This window comes from Piliocolobus tephrosceles, chromosome 6, assembly GCF_002776525.5.
Source record: "Piliocolobus tephrosceles isolate RC106 chromosome 6, ASM277652v3, whole genome shotgun sequence".
NCBI lineage: Eukaryota > Metazoa > Chordata > Mammalia > Primates > Cercopithecidae > Piliocolobus > Piliocolobus tephrosceles.
The window spans coordinates 63,551,350-63,556,775 of record NC_045439.1 but is presented as its reverse complement, the minus strand read 5'-3'; positions in this window follow the sequence as shown (position 1 = coordinate 63,556,775).

Here is a 5,426-nt window from a genome sequence, read left to right as displayed (position 1 = left end):
TGCTGGGGCACTGCCTAGTGGAGTTGTGAGAAAAGGGACACTGTCCTCCAGAACCCAGAATGGTCGATTCGTCAACAGCTTGCACCATGCACCTGGAAAAGCCACAGACATCAACACTAGCTATGAAAGCAGCCGGAGGGGAGCTGTACTCTAAAAAGCCACAGTGAAAGCAGTCAGGAGGGTGTCTGTACCCTGCAAAGTCACAGAGGTGGAGCTGCCCAAGGCATTAGAAGCCTATCTCTTGCGTCAGTGTGACCTAGATGTGAGACATGGAGTTAAAGGAGATCATTTTGAAACTTTAAGGTTTAATGACTGTCCGGAGTTTGGACTTGCATGGAGCCTGTAGTTCTTTTGTTTTGTCCATTTTTTCCCATTTGGAATGGGTGTATTTACCTAATGCCTACACCCCCATTGTATCTAGGAAGTAACTAACTTGCTTTTGCTTTTACAGGCTCATAGGCAGAAGGGACTTGCCTTGTCTAAGGTAAGACTTTGGACTTGGACTTTTGGGTTAATGCTGGAATGAGTTAAGAATTTGAGGGGCTGTTAGAAGGGCATGATTATGTTTTGAAATGTGAGGACAAGAGATTTGCAAAAGGCCAGCAGTGGAATAATATGGTTTGTGTCTGTGCCCCCATCCAAATATTGTCTTGGATTATAATAATCTCCATGTGTCAAGGGTGGGATCAGGTGGAAGTAACAGGATCATGGGAACATTTTCCTTCATGCTGTTCTTATGATACTGAGTAAGTCTCATGAGACCTGATGGTTTTATAAGAGTCTGGCATTTTCCCTGCTTGCACTCATTCTCTTTCCTGTCACTCTGTGAGGAGGTGCCTTATATCACGATTGTTAAGTTTCCTGAGGCCTCTCCAGCCATGCAGAACTGAGAGTCAGTTAAACCTCTTTTCTTTATAAATTACCCAGTCTTGGGTATTTCTTCATGGCAGCATGAGAATGGACTAATACAAGTGCTGTGAATATAGTTAATATTACTAATTGCATACTAGAAATGGACTAAAAGTGTAAATCATAAATATTCTCACCAATCATTAAAGGGAATAACAAAAAAGGTAACTATATGAGGTGAGGTGATCAATATGTTAATACACTTGATTATAGTAATCATTTCACTATACACATACATATATATGTATAAAAGTATCACATTTTACCTTTTAAACATACACATTTTTAGTTGTTATTTATACCTTAATAAAACTAGAGGTGGGGATCCTGAGCAGTAGTTGTAGTTTCAATCTCTACCAGTGTCATAGCAACAAAAAAAAAATTAATCAATTTGGCAATTAAATAAATAAGGTAGGGACTTTAATGAAATGACTGTTAAGCAGATTAATAAATTTTCTTATTTATTGTACAATGTATTGATACTTACGCATTATATCTTGAATTGACTAGATAAAACAACTTTTGAAAATAGAAGAAAAAAACTGAAGTTCTGAAATATGAGTTTATATTAGAGTAAGAAACACAAAGGAAATAAAAACAAAAAAAGAAGTTTAATGGTTTAATGTCAATATATTATCCACATTTGTTCATTTACTGAAAAGTTATATATTTGGAGGGTTATACATTAAAAGAAATCCAGGGAAGATAGCAGTTAATAAAGCAGGCATGGTGATTGCTTCAATGATGTTTCTGCTCCTCTACCAATCACTACAAATCATAGTTGCTTAATAAACTATATTTTCCCATTCATATTTACATTTTAATTTTGAGTGATAGAATAACAATTAAATAAGAATTTATTCATTCTCAATGATATGAGAAACATTGCTTTATAACTTTACATTTATTCTAATGGTTATATTTATCTTTATTTTGGGAAATATTTGAAAATATTGTATCATTGGTATAAATTTACATAGGTATCAGTTATTAACTAATATTTTTAATGGTTGCTAAGAAACTGAAAGATTGAACTGACTTTTTTTTGCACAAAACACTATCAAGGAGATCTAATGTTCAAATTTGGCAGCAATGTAATAATTCAAGGTTAAAAATAGACAAAATTATTTCATAAGATATATATATAGAACTGTACAAATACATCATGATCTTATGAGTTATTTCAGAAATAGTTTTTCTTGAAAAATGAACATACAAATTCACTAAAATAGCTTCCATTTAACTTGTACGTCTCTCTTTTTAAAAATATGAAAATTAATGGAAGAGAGGAGATAGGACATTTTCCTAGGATAGCCTAGGAGGCCTGGTTGGTTTAAATATTCCATCTGGCATTTATGAAAGAATCCAGAGTAAAGATTGTTACTTAGTCCAAAATAAGGACTACCAGAGAGGGCATGCAATTGGAAGATAAGCAGTCTGAGTTCTATTTCTGCGAGTGTCACTGTACTACAGAGTAATGCTAGGCACATCGTTTATCAACTTCATTTTATGTTAGTTTTTCCTCAAGGGGAAAAATAATATTTTTATTTCTCATTAATTTGTCTTGAGGGAAAAATAACAAAAGTAATTAGCAAACACAACTGAGAATGCAAAATATTTTATAAATATCACATTATTGCTTTTGTATTGTGAATTGAAACCAGATATTTCAAATGTCACTACTGTGACCACACATTTTAAAAGTTTACCTTGTGACTTTCAAAAATTAATTTAAAAAATTGAAACATTTGTAGAAATCGATCATTTAGTTTAAATTTCCAGAAATAATGATTTTATTATCATATGTAAACAAATTACATATTTGTCTCCTATTTGACTTCCTCAATCCTCAAAGATATAAAAAATACAAATAACTGAAAGTCCCAGAAAAGATTATGTCTGGATTCCAAAATTTGCCAAAGCATTAATATGCATACATAATTTTTCCCGTCTCCTGTTTATATTCACACCATAGGAGTGACTGATCACATGCATACAGCAGATGTGTAAATGTGAGTTGTTAATATCACCACATCTGCACCCAGAGACTCCTCTTCTGTGATTATTTTTTCAAACACACGTTTAAAAATATTTTTGGATGCTGAGATCAACCAGAACAATTTGCTGTTGGGAATGATTACTGAGATTCTACTTATAGGTAGAGATAAATAAACATATAAGCTCTGGCAATTTACGTTCATGTCCTTGCTAAGTAAGGTTCCATAATTTGACCATATACATAAAACGTACTTGTTTTTTTTTCTCCTAAAACTCTCCTTATGTTAACTAATTTAAACGGAATATATTATATCATCATCATCATAGGCAGCTTTGAATATTTAAAATAATTTTTACAAGGTGCTAGAAAACTGTTTGTAAAATAGTTCACTGTTGTTGTTATTACTGTTACATAATTATTACTTTTCTTCATTGTTTGCTCATGTTCAACATGTTATTAACTAGGAAAGCCTGTTACATATTTCTAGTTACTTTGAGTCCTGGGTATTATCCATACATTGAAATAAAATAAATGTGTTTTATGTTGAATAGTAGAAATTACATGGAAATAAGGCCCTTTTTAAAAATCACCAATATATCTTAATTTTATTGAAGTTCATACTTTTGGATAAAAAGGATAGTAGAGCTGGGAGGAATGTGTATTTATAAAGTGTGTCAAAGAACAGGTTCTTTTCTTTCAGGTCATTGCTCCTGATCCCAGAACAACAACAACAACAAAGCTATAAAAAAGGAAAATGTTAAACCCATGACATCTCTACAGCCACATGTTTGGCAAGAGATTCACTGACTGATTCACAAGGCCTAACAAAACTGTAGAAGGAAATATCACAGAGAATAGTTGTTTTGATGTAGAAAGAGTAATAGGGAGTATATAAAATTTTTTAATGAGGAAAAAATCACAGGAAAATAAAAGACAATCACTTTGACTTTATATAACTGTAGGCCAAAAATTGGATTTGACAAGAAATCATGTGACCTGAAATTTTTAACACAAGGAGGTAAATATGTTACAGTCATATTTACTATGGTAGGATGGGATTTATAATTAAAATATTCTATAGTAAGTCCCTGCATTATAAGAAAAAAATGACTCACTGAGTGAAGAGTTTTTCATGAAACTATATGCTTTTATGTAAATACATAAATCATAGACTTTAAACAGTTAAAGATGCTAAAATGAAGCCCCCCCACTCCCCCCCAAACACACACACAGTCTCATCTCTGGCATTTCCCACACAAACCCTCTATGTGCCAGTAGCACAAGATTACTTTCCTTCTTCTGATCATGTCATGAAGTTTCACAAGTTCAATACTGTGACTTTCTTCTATAATGCATTTTATCTGTAACTTGATGTCTACTCCTCTTTCTCATTCAGAGGCTAATGCTCTAAACATTTTCTAATGCTTTTCCCTTCTCCAAGTATACAAAATAAAAAAGTTTCCAGAAAATGTTATGTAGGACTTATTTTAATATCAATAAATCTGTCTCTCCTGCTCAATGGAGCTTCTCAGAGCCAATGTGGAGTTTAGTTATGTCATAATTATTTGCATAGATGTATATGAGACACTCTGTTAGTCACTGAGGATATAGTGATGGAAAGATCTTGGTACATGAGAGAAAAAGAGAACCATCAAAATTGAGGCTATGAGGAAATGTAGATTCGTGCTAAAAAAAAATCCTGGTAGGCAATTTTGAGTATCAGAAATTTTATCCTAATTGAAAGAAAATTCATATAAGTGTTTGAAGCTTTGAAAGGCACATCCAGATTTGCATTGGATGATTAAAAAATAGATCTATGTATGGGAAGGGGAAAACTTAAATGTGGGAAGATTAATTAAAAGGTGGTTTTTAAAAGGCTATTGATTAAAAGACCTAGGCCAGGATTGTGGCTGCATCAATGGAGAGGCAGGATGGATTCAAGAGTAATATAATCATAGGTACACCTAATCATGTCTTTTCTCATGTTGCTCCCTCTGGTTGCATGCACATTTCCCCTTGTCAGTGTGGTGCACACCTAGTTATTTTTCAAGATTAACTCCATACAGAATAAACAAGACTAATTTTGGATCATGCTAGATCTTCACACTTACCTTCTTTTCTGATCTGACATGGCCTAGCATAAACTTGTCTGACTTCCACGTTCATGTGAGTTAGTGCTGCTGCTACTGCTGCTGCTACTGCCATAGCCACTGCTACCAGCTGAGAGATCTCTGTGGCCACTACTCCTGATCCATCTCTTGTATGCATACCCTACAAAATCTTACCTTATATTAATGCTCCTGCCACTCCTTGCTTCTGGACATAGGTCATCTTTTTCACTGTGCGTGAGAAATAGCAAGACATAACAGCCTTTCAGGATGCATACCTAGAAATTATTACTCATGGTGGCAAATTTTAACCAATGGAAGATGAGAGCCAGTAGAAAAGCATCTACTTTCTCCTCCCTGTGCTCCTTAGATCATGCACAGGACCTTTGTGAAAATAGCTTAACAGGAAG